The 16876-nt window shown below is 49.2% G+C and overlaps 1 non-coding gene across 1 annotated transcript; it reads right to left on the minus strand.

Moving 5' to 3' along the window:
* Positions 1-15955: 15955 nt before the first annotated feature.
* On the minus strand, positions 15956-16027 carry trnam-cau (transfer RNA methionine (anticodon CAU)). Its single transcript has one exon. It is a non-coding gene; the product is annotated as a tRNA-Met (tRNA).
* Between the last annotated feature and the right edge of the window lie 849 nt (positions 16028-16876).

Consider the following 16876-nt stretch of genomic DNA (forward strand, 5'->3'; position numbering starts at 1 on the left):
TGCGGCCCACCTTCGCTCTGCTGGTTCTACGCTTAAGTAAACGTGTGACTCTAGTCGTTTCATTTCATTCTCTCGCCTTCTCAGCGGAAATCTGCACATCTGAACGTGACCACCGACTTCCCTTTTGGGTCCATTGAATCTTCCTCTTTGTCAATGTCAGACAGGGACTTACTGACCCTCACCACTCCCTGTACGAAAACGTTCTTCCTAATGTCACTTTTACTTCTTTTCCTCGTGACTCTAAAATTCTGCCGAATCGTTATGGATCCTTTCAGGCGTGGGAGCATTTTCACAACATTATTTCCTGTTTCTAGGTCCCTCATGACTTGGAAAAGTTCGGTTCTCCGAGGAGAGCTGTCCCAATTTTCCAATCTACCTTGATTGCTGACATTCCTCAAACACCGCACCACTCACGTCAACCTGTTGAGCACTATGGTAAAAACAATGACTGCAGATGCTGGAAACCAGATTCTGGATTAGTGGTGCTGGAAGAGCACAGCAGTTCAGGCAGCATCCAAGTAGCTTGTTGAACACGATCTCCAACCATTTCATTTCTCTGTTTTCTGCCTCATTCGTACTCCAAGCAGCCCACGCTGGTTTCACGAAGGTGCTTTTTGAGAAAGTCAATCAGGCAGTTTTGCACAAGTCAAGTTAAAAAACAACACGGGCTCGTCCGGGATTTGAACCCGGGACCTCTCGCAAATCAGCGCAGTAACAGACCCTAAGCGAGAATCATACGCCTAGACCAACGAGCCAGAAAGCACGCACGCAGGTAATGCCCCACACCTCTTGAGCGACCTGAGACATGCTCAGTATGAAATACATTTGAGCAAGCGGCAAAGACTTTCCAGAACAGCTGCTTCTCATCCAGTCTCCCTGCTGCTATTTCATTCCACCGCATTCTCTGCTCACAGTGTCGTTTCCCCAACGTAGCATGAAGCATAAACTGGGTGACTGCTTCGCAGAACATCCCGCTTCTGCCCGCAGAAACTAAAGGCCCTGACCTTGCGGTTGCCTGCCACTTTAACACATCACCCTGTTCCCTGGCCAACATCCCTGTCTCAGGCTTGCAGCAGTGTTCTCGCTCCAGATGAAGGAACAACATCTCATTTTCCACTTGGAGCCCTTCCAGCCCTCCGGTCTTCAATATCGAGTTCTATAACTATAGGGCCTGAACCCCCCCATGTCCTTGACCCCTACCACACGAAAGACTCCTGTTTATCACCTCGTCTGCTATGACACACGACGTATTGTTAGCCACTAACAGTCTCCATTAACAGTTATTTGCCCTCTCACGAGGATCGTTATTCACTCCTGCGTCCTGCCTATTGTTCTTTCTCTGAGCTGGCGGCAAACACAGCAATGAACATTGGAGACTCTGAGCCAGCTGAAACTTGCTCAGTGTGAAGTAGATTCCACATTGCTGCAAGAATTGCAAGCAGCAAAGCCTTTCCAGAACATCTGCTTGTCATTCTGTCCCCGGGGGGGCTGATGTTTGTCTCTTCCCCAGGAACAGGAGTATCTCCACTGGCGGATAATTAAACCATTTTATTTCTACTTGCACGTTGTTCTGGGGGGAGGGGGGGTGGGGGAATGTAGGTTTGGGGGAGGGTAAGAGTCCATTCGCTCTTCTGCTCTCTCTCCCTCTTTCTCTCTCTCTCTCTCTCTCTGAAACTCTTGGGGTGAGAGGTGTCAGTTACATTAATGCGGGGAACATGAACAACTTTGATTGTGAACTTTCTCCAAAGGTCTGTTATCGGAGAGACAGAAAGATGCTGTGCTGGCAGGACAGAGAGAAATGAACACCGAGGACTCTTCGCCCAGGTAAATTCACATTGTTGTGCAGCCTGCATGGTGTTCAGAAATCGTCTTCACGCAGCAATCTTACGGAAAGTCTATTGCAAAGTGGGCATCGCTTTCTTTGCTGCGACCGCGCAGCAGTTAACATCTGAGCCCCAAGTGTCCCAGATGAAGAGAATCCGCGTGAAACCTTCACTCACTGAGAGTCATCCCCACGGCCCTGAGCTGAGGGACTGCAGGCAGTCCAACACGGAAGGGACGGTTAAAAATGAACCATTTTTGCTCCCTCAGCAACACGTAGCATCATTGTCGCGCAGACAGAAGCCATTCAGCCCATGGATTCACACGGCGACTGTCTGTCACTTGTCTCTCTCTGAGGTTATTCACAATCGGTGGTATCCGTCCAAATAGTGGGGGACGATGTCTGAGTTTCAACTTTACCAGCTCATTAGCATCGGAGAGAACCGGTTTTGCGATTCAGTTCAGAGGAAACCGACCAAGAACAGAATATCACTGAGACCTCTAAAACCCATGCCGTTTGAATGGAGTGGATCGATATGAACATCGGCAAGTAGATGCAAAGGCAGCTTGCTGAAGAAAGCAGATCAAGGTGACAGTGATCTGCTTTCGATCCATCGACCTCTGGGTTATGGGCCCAGCACGCTCCCGCTGCGCCACTCTGAGACGCTCGTTGCACAGAACACTTCAGGTTTTTGTCTGGCACGCGGCAGGCACCTTCGAGCCTGATGTCAAAGACCTCCATTGCTGTCGTGTGATATGCTGTTTCGCAGACGAATGGAGGCTGTGTCAATATAAACTTTTTTCTAAATTCCCACATTCTGTCGGTCGAACTGTGATTTCACACTGAATCACAACATGTGTCACAGCGCAGACGGAGGCTCTGCGGCCCACCTTCGCTCTGCTGGTTCTACGCTTAAGTAAACGTGTGACTCTAGTCGTTTCAATCTCTCGCCTTCTCAGCGGAAATCTGCACATCTGAACGTGACCACCGAATTCCCTTTTGGGTCCATTGAATCTTCCTCTTTGTCAATGTCAGACAGGGACTTACTGACCCTCACCACTCCCTGTACGAAAACGTTCTTCCTAATGTCACTTTTACTTCTTTTGCTCGTGACTCTAAAATTCTGCCGAATCGTTATGGATCCTTTCAGGCGTGGGAGCATTTTCACAACATTATTTCCTGTTTCTAGGTCCCTCATGACTTGGAAAAGTTCGGTTCTCCGAGGAGAGCTGTCCCAATTTTCCAATCTACCTTGATTGCTGACATTCCTCAAACACCGCACCACTCACGTCAACCTGTTGAGCACTATGGTAAAAACAATGACTGCAGATGCTGGAAACCAGATTCTGGATTAGTGGTGCTGGAAGAGCACAGCAGTTCAGGCAGCATCCAAGTAGCTTGTTGAACACGATCTCCAACCATTTCATTTCTCTGTTTTCTGCTTCATTCGTACTCCAGGCAGCCCACGCTGGTTTCACGAAGGTGCTTTTTGAGAAAGTCAATCAGGCAGTTTTGCACAAGTCAAGTTAAAAAAAAACACGGGCTCATCCGGGATTTGAACCCGGGACCTCTCGCAAATCAGCGCAGCAACAGACCCTAAGCGAGAATCATACGCCTAGACCAACGAGCCAGAAAGCACGCACGCAGGTAATGCCCCACACCTCTTGAGCGACCTGAGACATGCTCAGTATGAAATACATTTGAGCAAGCGGCAAAGACTTTCCCGAACAGCTGCTTCTCATCCAGTCTCCCTGCTGCTATTTCATTCCACCGCATTCTCTGCTCACAGTGTCGTTTCCCCAACGTAGCATGAAGCATAAACTGGGTGACTGCTTCGCAGAACATCCCGCTTCTGCCCGCAGAAACTAAAGGCCCTGACCTTGCGGTTGCCTGCCACTTTAACACATCACCCTGTTCCCTGGCCAACATCCCTGTCTCAGGCTTGCAGCAGTGTTCTAGCTCCAGATGAAGGAACAACATCTCATTTTCCACTTGGAGCCCTTCCAGCCCTCCGGTCTTCAATATCGAGTTCTATAACTATAGGGCCTGAACCCCCCCATGTCCTTGACCCCTACCACACGAAAGACTCCTGTTTATCACCTCGTCTGCTATGACACACGACGTATTGTTAGCCACTAACAGTCTCCATTAACAGTTATTTGCCCTCTCACGAGGATCGTTATTCACTCCTACGTCCTGCCTATTGTTCTTTCTCTGAGCTGGCGGCAAACACAGCAATGAACATTGGAGACTCTGAGCCAGCTGAAACTTGCTCAGTGTGAAGTACATTCCACATTGCTGCAAGAATTGCAAGCAGCAAAGCCTTTCCAGAACATCTGCTTGTCATTCTGTCCCCGGGGGGCTGATGTTTGTCTCTTCCCCAGGAACAGGAGTATCTCCACTGGCGGATAATTAAACCATTTTATTTCTACTTGCACGTTGTTCTGGGGGGAGGGGGGGTGGGGGAATGTAGGTTTGGGGGAGGGTAAGAGTCCATTCGCTCTTCTGCTCTCTCTCCCTCATTCTCTCTCTCTCTCTCTCTGAAACTCTTGGGGTGAGAGGTGTCAGTTACATTATTGCGGGGAACATGAACAACTTTGATTGTGAACTTTCTCCAAAGGTCTGTTATCGGAGAGACAGAAAGATGCTGTGCTGGCAGGACAGAGAGAAATGAACACCGAGGACTCTTCGCCCAGGTAAATTCACATTGTTGTGCAGCCTGCTTGGTGTTCAGAAATCGTCTTCACGCAGCAATCTTACGGAAAGTCTATTGCAAAGTGGGCATCGCTTTCTTTGCTGCGACCGCGCAGCAGTTAACATCTGAGCCCCAAGTGTCCCAGATGAAGAGAATCCGCGTGAAACCTTCACTCACTGAGAGTCATCCCCACGGCCCTGAGCTGAGGGACTGCAGGCAGTCTAACACGGAAGGGACGGTTAAAAATGAGCCATTTTTGCTCCCTCAGCAACACGTAGCATCATTGTCGCGCAGACAGAAGCCATTCAGCCCATGGATTCCACGGCGACTGTCTGTCACTTGTCTCTCTCTGAGGTTATTCACAATCGGTGGTATCCGTCCTAATAGTGGGGGACGATGTCTGAGTTTCAACTTTACCAGCTCATTAGCATCGAAGAGAACCGGTTTTGCGATTCAGTTCAGAGGAAACCGACCAAGAACAGAATATCACTGAGACCTCTAAAACCCATGCCGTTTGAATGGAGTGGATCGATATGAACATCAGCAAGTAGATGCAAAGGCAGCTTGCTGATCAGATCAAGGTGACAGTGAACGATAGCAGAGGATGGCTTCGATCCATCGACCTCTGGGTTATGGGCCCAGCACGCTCCCGCTGCGCCACTCTGCTGCCGCTTGGAGACGCTCGTTGCGCAGAACACTTCAGGTTTTTGTCTGGCACGCGGCAGGCACCTTCGAGCCTGATGTCAAAGACCTCCACTGCTGTCGTGTGATATGCTGTTTCGCAGACGTATGGAGGCTGTGTAAATATAAACTTTTTTCTAAATTCCCACATTCTGTCGGTCGAACTGTGATTTCACACTGAATCACAACATGTGTCACAGCGCAGACGGAGGCTCTGCGGCCCACCTTCGCTCTGCTGGTTCTACGCTTAAGTAAACGTGTGACTCTAGTCGTTTCATTTCATTCTCTCGCCTTCTCAGCGGAAATCTGCACATCTGAACGTGACCACCGAATTCCCTTTTGGGTCCATTGAATCTTCCTCTTTGTCAATGTCAGACAGGGACTTACTGACCCTCACCACTCCCTGTACGAAAACGTTCTTCCTAATGTCACTTTTACTTCTTTTCCTCGTGACTCTAAAATTCTGCCGAATCGTTATGGATCCTTTCAGGCGTGGGAGCATTTTCACAACATTATTTCCTGTTTCTAGGTCCCTCATGACTTGGAAATGTTCGGTTCTCCGAGGAGAGCTGTCCCAATTTTCCAATCTACCTTGATTGCTGACATTCCTCAAACACCGCACCACTCACGTCAACCTGTTGAGCACTATGGTAAAAACAATGACTGCAGATGCTGGAAACCAGATTCTGGATTAGTGGTGCTGGAAGAGCACAGCAGTTCAGGCAGCATCCAAGTAGCTTGTTGAACACGATCTCCAACCATTTCATTTCTCTGTTTTCTGCTTCATTCGTACTCCAGGCAGCCCACGCTGGTTTCACGAAGGTGCTTTTTGAGAAAGTCAATCAGGCAGTTTTGCACAAGTCAAGTTAAAAAAAAACACGGGCTCATCCGGGATTTGAACCCGGGACCTCTCGCAAATCAGCGCAGTAACAGACCCTAAGCGAGAATCATACGCCTAGACCAACGAGCCAGAAAGCACGCACGCAGGTAATGCCCCAGACCTCTTGAGCGACCTGAGACATGCTCAGTATGAAATACATTTGAGCAAGCGGCAAAGACTTTCCCGAACAGCTGCTTCTCATCCAGTCTCCCTGCTGCTATTTCATTCCACCGCATTCTCTGCTCACAGTGTCGTTTCCCCAACGTAGCATGAAGCATAAACTGGGTGACTGCTTCGCAGAACATCCCGCTTCTGCCCGCAGAAACTAAAGGCCCTGACCTTGCGGTTGCCTGCCACTTTAACACATCACCCTGTTCCCTGGCCAACATCCCTGTCTCAGGCTTGCAGCAGTGTTCTAGCTCCAGATGAAGGAACAACATCTCATTTTCCACTTGGAGCCCTTCCAGCCCTCCGGTCTTCAATATCGAGTTCTATAACTATAGGGCCTGAACCCCCCCATGTCCTTGACCCCTACCACACGAAAGACTCCTGTTTATCACCTCGTCTGCTATGACACACGACGTATTGTTAGCCACTAACAGTCTCCATTAACAGTTATTTGCCCTCTCACGAGGATCGTTATTCACTCCTACGTCCTGCCTATTGTTCTTTCTCTGAGCTGGCGGCAAACACAGCAATGAACATTGGAGACTCTGAGCCAGCTGAAACTTGCTCAGTGTGAAGTACATTCCACATTGCTGCAAGAATTGCAAGCAGCAAAGCCTTTCCAGAACATCTGCTTGTCATTCTGTCCCCGGGGGGCTGATGTTTGTCTCTTCCCCAGGAACAGGAGTATCTCCACTGGCGGATAATTAAACCATTTTATTTCTACTTGCACGTTGTTCTGGGGGGAGGGGGGGTGGGGGAATGTAGGTTTGGGGGAGGGTAAGAGTCCATTCGCTCTTCTGCTCTCTCTCCCTCATTCTCTCTCTCTCTCTCTCTGAAACTCTTGGGGTGAGAGGTGTCAGTTACATTATTGCGGGGAACATGAACAACTTTGATTGTGAACTTTCTCCAAAGGTCTGTTATCGGAGAGACAGAAAGATGCTGTGCTGGCAGGACAGAGAGAAATGAACACCGAGGACTCTTCGCCCAGGTAAATTCACATTGTTGTGCAGCCTGCTTGGTGTTCAGAAATCGTCTTCACGCAGCAATCTTACGGAAAGTCTATTGCAAAGTGGGCATCGCTTTCTTTGCTGCGACCGCGCAGCAGTTAACATCTGAGCCCCAAGTGTCCCAGATGAAGAGAATCCGCGTGAAACCTTCACTCACTGAGAGTCATCCCCACGGCCCTGAGCTGAGGGACTGCAGGCAGTCCAACACGGAAGGGACGGTTAAAAATGAACCATTTTTGCTCCCTCAGCAACACGTAGCATCATTGTCGCGCAGACAGAAGCCATTCAGCCCATGGATTCCACGGCGACTGTCTGTCACTTGTCTCTCTCTGAGGTTATTCACAATCGGTGGTATCCGTCCTAATAGTGGGGGACGATGTCTGAGTTTCAACTTTACCAGCTCATTAGCATCGAAGAGAACCGGTTTTGCGATTCAGTTCAGAGGAAACCGACCAAGAACAGAATATCACTGAGACCTCTAAAACCCATGCCGTTTGAATGGAGTGGATCGATATGAACATCGGCAAGTAGATGCAAAGGCAGCTTGCTGATCAGATCAAGGTGACAGTGAACGATAGCAGAGGATGGCTTCGATCCATCGACCTCTGGGTTATGGGCCCAGCACGCTCCCGCTGCGCCACTCTGCTGCCGCTTGGAGACGCTCGTTGCACAGAACACTTCAGGTTTTTGTCTGGCACGCGGCAGGCACCTTCGAGCCTGATGTCAAAGACCTCCACTGCTGTCGTGTGATATGCTGTTTCGCAGACGTATGGAGGCTGTGTAAATATAAACTTTTTTCTAAATTCCCACATTCTGTCGGTCGAACTGTGATTTCACACTGAATCACAACATGTGTCACAGCGCAGACGGAGGCTCTGCGGCCCACCTTCGCTCTGCTGGTTCTACGCTTAAGTAAACGTGTGACTCTAGTCGTTTCATTTCATTCTCTCGCCTTCTCAGCGGAAATCTGCACATCTGAACGTGACCACCGACTTCCCTTTTGGGTCCATTGAATCTTCCTCTTTGTCAATGTCAGACAGGGACTTACTGACCCTCACCACTCCCTGTACGAAAACGTTCTTCCTAATGTCACTTTTACTTCTTTTCCTCGTGACTCTAAAATTCTGCCGAATCGTTATGGATCCTTTCAGGCGTGGGAGCATTTTCACAACATTATTTCCTGTTTCTAGGTCCCTCATGACTTGGAAATGTTCGGTTCTCCGAGGAGAGCTGTCCCAATTTTCCAATCTACCTTGATTGCTGACATTCCTCAAACACCGCACCACTCACGTCAACCTGTTGAGCACTATGGTAAAAACAATGACTGCAGATGCTGGAAACCAGATTCTGGATTAGTGGTGCTGGAAGAGCACAGCAGTTCAGGCAGCATCCAAGTAGCTTGTTGAACACGATCTCCAACCATTTCATTTCTCTGTTTTCTGCCTCATTCGTACTCCAGGCAGCCCACGCTGGTTTCACGAAGGTGCTTTTTGAGAAAGTCAATCAGGCAGTTTTGCACAAGTCAAGTTAAAAAAAAAACACGGGCTCGTCCGGGATCTCTCGCAAATCAGCGCAGTAACAGACCCTAAGCGAGAATCATACGCCTAGACCAACGAGCCAGAAAGCACGCACGCAGGTAATGCCCCAGACCTCTTGAGCGACCTGAGACATGCTCAGTATGAAATACATTTGAGCAAGCGGCAAAGACTTTCCCGAACAGCTGCTTCTCATCCAGTCTCCCTGCTGCTATTTCATTCCACCGCATTCTCTGCTCACAGTGTCGTTTCCCCAACGTAGCATGAAGCATAAACTGGGTGACTGCTTCGCAGAACATCCCGCTTCTGCCCGCAGAAACTAAAGGCCCTGACCTTGCGGTTGCCTGCCACTTTAACACATCACCCTGTTCCCTGGCCAACATCCCTGTCTCAGGCTTGCAGCAGTGTTCTAGCTCCAGATGAAGGAACAACATCTCATTTTCCACTTGGAGCCCTTCCAGCCCTCCGGTCTTCAATATCGAGTTCTATAACTATAGGGCCTGAACCCCCCCATGTCCTTGACCCCTACCACACGAAAGACTCCTGTTTATCACCTCGTCTGCTATGACACACGACGTATTGTTAGCCACTAACAGTCTCCATTAACAGTTATTTGCCCTCTCACGAGGATCGTTATTCACTCCTACGTCCTGCCTATTGTTCTTTCTCTGAGCTGGCGGCAAACACAGCAATGAACATTAGAGACTCTGAGCCAGCTGAAACTTGCTCAGTGTGAAGTACATTCCACATTGCTGCAAGAATTGCAAGCAGCAAAGCCTTTCCAGAACATCTGCTTGTCATTCTGTCCCCGGGGGGCTGATGTTTGTCTCTTCCCCAGGAACAGGAGTATCTCCACTGGCGGATAATTAAACCATTTTATTTCTACTTGCACGTTGTTCTGGGGGGAGGGGGGGTGGGGGAATGTAGGTTTGGGGGAGGGTAAGAGTCCATTCGCTCTTCTGCTCTCTCTCCCTCATTCTCTCTCTCTCTCTCTCTGAAACTCTTGGGGTGAGAGGTGTCAGTTACATTATTGCGGGGAACATGAACAACTTTGATTGTGAACTTTCTCCAAAGGTCTGTTATCGGAGAGACAGAAAGATGCTGTGCTGGCAGGACAGAGAGAAATGAACACCGAGGACTCTTCGCCCAGGTAAATTCACATTGTTGTGCAGCCTGCTTGGTGTTCAGAAATCGTCTTCACGCAGCAATCTTACGGAAAGTCTATTGCAAAGTGGGCATCGCTTTCTTTGCTGCGACCGCGCAGCAGTTAACATCTGAGCCCCAAGTGTCCCAGATGAAGAGAATCCGCGTGAAACCTTCACTCACTGAGAGTCATCCCCACGGCCCTGAGCTGAGGGACTGCAGGCAGTCTAACACGGAAGGGACGGTTAAAAATGAGCCATTTTTGCTCCCTCAGCAACACGTAGCATCATTGTCGCGCAGACAGAAGCCATTCAGCCCATGGATTCCACGGCGACTGTCTGTCACTTGTCTCTCTCTGAGGTTATTCACAATCGGTGGTATCCGTCCTAATAGTGGGGGACGATGTCTGAGTTTCAACTTTACCAGCTCATTAGCATCGAAGAGAACCGGTTTTGCGATTCAGTTCAGAGGAAACCGACCAAGAACAGAATATCACTGAGACCTCTAAAACCCATGCCGTTTGAATGGAGTGGATCGATATGAACATCGGCAAGTAGATGCAAAGGCAGCTTGCTGATCAGATCAAGGTGACAGTGAACGATAGCAGAGGATGGCTTCGATCCATCGACCTCTGGGTTATGGGCCCAGCACGCTCCCGCTGCGCCACTCTGCTGCCGCTTGGAGACGCTCGTTGCGCAGAACACTTCAGGTTTTTGTCTGGCACGCGGCAGGCACCTTCGAGCCTGATGTCAAAGACCTCCACTGCTGTCGTGTGATATGCTGTTTCGCAGACGTATGGAGGCTGTGTAAATATAAACTTTTTTCTAAATTCCCACATTCTGTCGGTCGAACTGTGATTTCACACTGAATCACAACATGTGTCACAGCGCAGACGGAGGCTCTGCGGCCCACCTTCGCTCTGCTGGTTCTACGCTTAAGTAAACGTGTGACTCTAGTCGTTTCATTTCATTCTCTCGCCTTCTCAGCGGAAATCTGCACATCTGAACGTGACCACCGAATTCCCTTTTGGGTCCATTGAATCTTCCTCTTTGTCAATGTCAGACAGGGACTTACTGACCCTCACCACTCCCTGTACGAAAACGTTCTTCCTAATGTCACTTTTACTTCTTTTCCTCGTGACTCTAAAATTCTGCCGAATCGTTATGGATCCTTTCAGGCGTGGGAGCATTTTCACAACATTATTTCCTGTTTCTAGGTCCCTCATGACTTGGAAATGTTCGGTTCTCCGAGGAGAGCTGTCCCAATTTTCCAATCTACCTTGATTGCTGACATTCCTCAAACACCGCACCACTCACGTCAACCTGTTGAGCACTATGGTAAAAACAATGACTGCAGATGCTGGAAACCAGATTCTGGATTAGTGGTGCTGGAAGAGCACAGCAGTTCAGGCAGCATCCAAGTAGCTTGTTGAACACGATCTCCAACCATTTCATTTCTCTGTTTTCTGCCTCATTCGTACTCCAGGCAGCCCACGCTGGTTTCACGAAGGTGCTTTTTGAGAAAGTCAATCAGGCAGTTTTGCACAAGTCAAGTTAAAAAAAAACACGGGCTCGTCCGGGATTTGAACCCGGGACCTCTCGCAAATCAGCGCAGTAACAGACCCTAAGCGAGAATCATACGCCTAGACCAACGAGCCAGAAAGCACGCACGCAGGTAATGCCCCACACCTCTTGAGCGACCTGAGACATGCTCAGTATGAAATACATTTGAGCAAGCGGCAAAGACTTTCCAGAACAGCTGCTTCTCATCCAGTCTCCCTGCTGCTATTTCATTCCACCGCATTCTCTGCTCACAGTGTCGTTTCCCCAACGTAGCATGAAGCATAAACTGGGTGACTGCTTCGCAGAACATCCCGCTTCTGCCCGCAGAAACTAAAGGCCCTGACCTTGCGGTTGCCTGCCACTTTAACACATCACCCTGTTCCCTGGCCAACATCCCTGTCTCAGGCTTGCAGCAGTGTTCTCGCTCCAGATGAAGGAACAACATCTCATTTTCCACTTGGAGCCCTTCCAGCCCTCCGGTCTTCAATATCGAGTTCTATAACTATAGGGCCTGAACCCCCCCATGTCCTTGACCCCTACCACACGAAAGACTCCTGTTTATCACCTCGTCTGCTATGACACACGACGTATTGTTAGCCACTAACAGTCTCCATTAACAGTTATTTGCCCTCTCACGAGGATCGTTATTCACTCCTGCGTCCTGCCTATTGTTCTTTCTCTGAGCTGGCGGCAAACACAGCAATGAACATTGGAGACTCTGAGCCAGCTGAAACTTGCTCAGTGTGAAGTAGATTCCACATTGCTGCAAGAATTGCAAGCAGCAAAGCCTTTCCAGAACATCTGCTTGTCATTCTGTCCCCGGGGGGGCTGATGTTTGTCTCTTCCCCAGGAACAGGAGTATCTCCACTGGCGGATAATTAAACCATTTTATTTCTACTTGCACGTTGTTCTGGGGGGAGGGGGGGTGGGGGAATGTAGGTTTGGGGGAGGGTAAGAGTCCATTCGCTCTTCTGCTCTCTCTCCCTCTTTCTCTCTCTCTCTCTCTCTCTGAAACTCTTGGGGTGAGAGGTGTCAGTTACATTAATGCGGGGAACATGAACAACTTTGATTGTGAACTTTCTCCAAAGGTCTGTTATCGGAGAGACAGAAAGATGCTGTGCTGGCAGGACAGAGAGAAATGAACACCGAGGACTCTTCGCCCAGGTAAATTCACATTGTTGTGCAGCCTGCATGGTGTTCAGAAATCGTCTTCACGCAGCAATCTTACGGAAAGTCTATTGCAAAGTGGGCATCGCTTTCTTTGCTGCGACCGCGCAGCAGTTAACATCTGAGCCCCAAGTGTCCCAGATGAAGAGAATCCGCGTGAAACCTTCACTCACTGAGAGTCATCCCCACGGCCCTGAGCTGAGGGACTGCAGGCAGTCCAACACGGAAGGGACGGTTAAAAATGAACCATTTTTGCTCCCTCAGCAACACGTAGCATCATTGTCGCGCAGACAGAAGCCATTCAGCCCATGGATTCACACGGCGACTGTCTGTCACTTGTCTCTCTCTGAGGTTATTCACAATCGGTGGTATCCGTCCAAATAGTGGGGGACGATGTCTGAGTTTCAACTTTACCAGCTCATTAGCATCGGAGAGAACCGGTTTTGCGATTCAGTTCAGAGGAAACCGACCAAGAACAGAATATCACTGAGACCTCTAAAACCCATGCCGTTTGAATGGAGTGGATCGATATGAACATCGGCAAGTAGATGCAAAGGCAGCTTGCTGAAGAAAGCAGATCAAGGTGACAGTGATCTGCTTTCGATCCATCGACCTCTGGGTTATGGGCCCAGCACGCTCCCGCTGCGCCACTCTGAGACGCTCGTTGCACAGAACACTTCAGGTTTTTGTCTGGCACGCGGCAGGCACCTTCGAGCCTGATGTCAAAGACCTCCACTGCTGTCGTGTGATATGCTGTTTCGCAGACGAATGGAGGCTGTGTCAATATAAACTTTTTTCTAAATTCCCACATTCTGTCGGTCGAACTGTGATTTCACACTGAATCACAACATGTGTCACAGCGCAGACGGAGGCTCTGCGGCCCACCTTCGCTCTGCTGGTTCTACGCTTAAGTAAACGTGTGACTCTAGTCGTTTCAATCTCTCGCCTTCTCAGCGGAAATCTGCACATCTGAACGTGACCACCGAATTCCCTTTTGGGTCCATTGAATCTTCCTCTTTGTCAATGTCAGACAGGGACTTACTGACCCTCACCACTCCCTGTACGAAAACGTTCTTCCTAATGTCACTTTTACTTCTTTTGCTCGTGACTCTAAAATTCTGCCGAATCGTTATGGATCCTTTCAGGCGTGGGAGCATTTTCACAACATTATTTCCTGTTTCTAGGTCCCTCATGACTTGGAAAAGTTCGGTTCTCCGAGGAGAGCTGTCCCAATTTTCCAATCTACCTTGATTGCTGACATTCCTCAAACACCGCACCACTCACGTCAACCTGTTGAGCACTATGGTAAAAACAATGACTGCAGATGCTGGAAACCAGATTCTGGATTAGTGGTGCTGGAAGAGCACAGCAGTTCAGGCAGCATCCAAGTAGCTTGTTGAACACGATCTCCAACCATTTCATTTCTCTGTTTTCTGCTTCATTCGTACTCCAGGCAGCCCACGCTGGTTTCACGAAGGTGCTTTTTGAGAAAGTCAATCAGGCAGTTTTGCACAAGTCAAGTTAAAAAAAAACACGGGCTCATCCGGGATTTGAACCCGGGACCTCTCGCAAATCAGCGCAGCAACAGACCCTAAGCGAGAATCATACGCCTAGACCAACGAGCCAGAAAGCACGCACGCAGGTAATGCCCCACACCTCTTGAGCGACCTGAGACATGCTCAGTATGAAATACATTTGAGCAAGCGGCAAAGACTTTCCCGAACAGCTGCTTCTCATCCAGTCTCCCTGCTGCTATTTCATTCCACCGCATTCTCTGCTCACAGTGTTGTTTCCCCAACGTAGCATGAAGCATAAACTGGGTGACTGCTTCGCAGAACATCCCGCTTCTGCCCGCAGAAACTAAAGGCCCTGACCTTGCGGTTGCCTGCCACTTTAACACATCACCCTGTTCCCTGGCCAACATCCCTGTCTCAGGCTTGCAGCAGTGTTCTAGCTCCAGATGAAGGAACAACATCTCATTTTCCACTTGGAGCCCTTCCAGCCCTCCGGTCTTCAATATCGAGTTCTATAACTATAGGGCCTGAACCCCCCCATGTCCTTGACCCCTACCACACGAAAGACTCCTGTTTATCACCTCGTCTGCTATGACACACGACGTATTGTTAGCCACTAACAGTCTCCATTAACAGTTATTCGCCCTCTCACGAGGATCGTTATTCACTCCTGCGTCCTGCCTATTGTTCTTTCTCTGAGCTGGCGGCAAACACAGCAATGAACATTGGAGACTCTGAGCCAGCTGAAACTTGCTCAGTGTGAAGTAGATTCCACATTGCTGCAAGAATTGCATGCAGCAAAGCCTTTCCAGAACATCTGCTTGTCATTCTGTCCCCGGGGGGGCTGATGTTTGTCTCTTCCCCAGGAACAGGAGTATCTCCACTGGCGGATAATTAAACCATTTTATTTCTACTTGCACGTTGTTCTGGGGGGAGGGGGGGGGGGTGGGGGAATGTAGGTTTGGGGGAGGGTAAGAGTCCATTCGCTCTTCTGCTCTCTCTCCCTCTTTCTCTCTCTCTCTCTCTCTGAAACTCTTGGGGTGAGAGGTGTCAGTTACATTAATGCGGGGAACATGAACAACTTTGATTGTGAACTTTCTCCAAAGGTCTGTTATCGGAGAGACAGAAAGATGCTGTGCTGGCAGGACAGAGAGAAATGAACACCGAGGACTCTTCGCCCAGGTAAATTCACATTGTTGTGCAGCCTGCTTGGTGTTCAGAAATCGTCTTCACGCAGCAATCTTACGGAAAGTCTATTGCAAAGTGGGCATCGCTTTCTTTGCTGCGACCGCGCAGCAGTTAACATCTGAGCCCCAAGTGTCCCAGATGAAGAGAATCCGCGTGAAACCTTCACTCACTGAGAGTCATCCCCACGGCCCTGAGCTGAGGGACTGCAGGCAGTCCAACACGGAAGGGACGGTTAAAAATGAACCATTTTTGCTCCCTCAGCAACACGTAGCATCATTGTCGCGCAGACAGAAGCCATTCAGCCCATGGATTCCACGGCGACTGTCTGTCACTTGTCTCTCTCTGAGGTTATTCACAATCGGTGGTATCCGTCCTAATAGTGGGGGACGATGTCTGAGTTTCAACTTTACCAGCTCATTAGCATCGAAGAGAACCGGTTTTGCGATTCAGTTCAGAGGAAACCGACCAAGAACAGAATATCACTGAGACCTCTAAAACCCATGCCGTTTGAATGGAGTGGATCGATATGAACATCGGCAAGTAGATGCAAAGGCAGCTTGCTGAAGAAAGCAGATCAAGGTGACAGTGAACGATAGCAGAGGATGGTTTCGATCCATCGACCTCTGGGTTATGGGCCCAGCACGCTCCCGCTGCGCCACTCTGCTGCCGCTTGGAGACGCTCGTTGCACAGAACACTTCAGGTTTTTGTCTGGCACGCGGCAGGCACCTTCGAGCCTGATGTCAAAGACCTCCACTGCTGTCGTGTGATATGCTGTTTCGCAGACGTATGGAGGCTGTGTAAATATAAACTTTTTTCTAAATTCCCACATTCTGTCGGTCGAACTGTGATTTCACACTGAATCACAACATGTGTCACAGCGCAGACGGAGGCTCTGCGGCCCACCTTCGCTCTGCTGGTTCTACGCTTAAGTAAACGTGTGACTCTAGTCGTTTCATTTCATTCTCTCGCCTTCTCAGCGGAAATCTGCACATCTGAACGTGACCACCGACTTCCCTTTTGGGTCCATTGAATCTTCCTCTTTGTCAATGTCAGACAGGGACTTACTGACCCTCACCACTCCCTGTACGAAAACGTTCTTCCTAATGTCACTTTTACTTCTTTTCCTCGTGACTCTAAAATTCTGCCGAATCGTTATGGATCCTTTCAGGCGTGGGAGCATTTTCACAACATTATTTCCTGTTTCTAGGTCCCTCATGACTTGGAAATGTTCGGTTCTCCGAGGAGAGCTGTCCCAATTTTCCAATCTACCTTGATTGCTGACATTCCTCAAACACCGCACCACTCACGTCAACCTGTTGAGCACTATGGTAAAAACAATGACTGCAGATGCTGGAAACCAGATTCTGGATTAGTGGTGCTGGAAGAGCACAGCAGTTCAGGCAGCATCCAAGTAGCTTGTTGAACACGATCTCCAACCATTTCATTTCTCTGTTTTCTGCCTCATTCGTACTCCAGGCAGCCCACGCTGGTTTCACGAAGGTGCTTTTTGAGA

The sequence above is a fragment of the Chiloscyllium punctatum genome, chromosome 36 (assembly GCF_047496795.1).
Source record: "Chiloscyllium punctatum isolate Juve2018m chromosome 36, sChiPun1.3, whole genome shotgun sequence".
NCBI classification, from domain to species: Eukaryota; Metazoa; Chordata; class Chondrichthyes; order Orectolobiformes; family Hemiscylliidae; genus Chiloscyllium; species Chiloscyllium punctatum.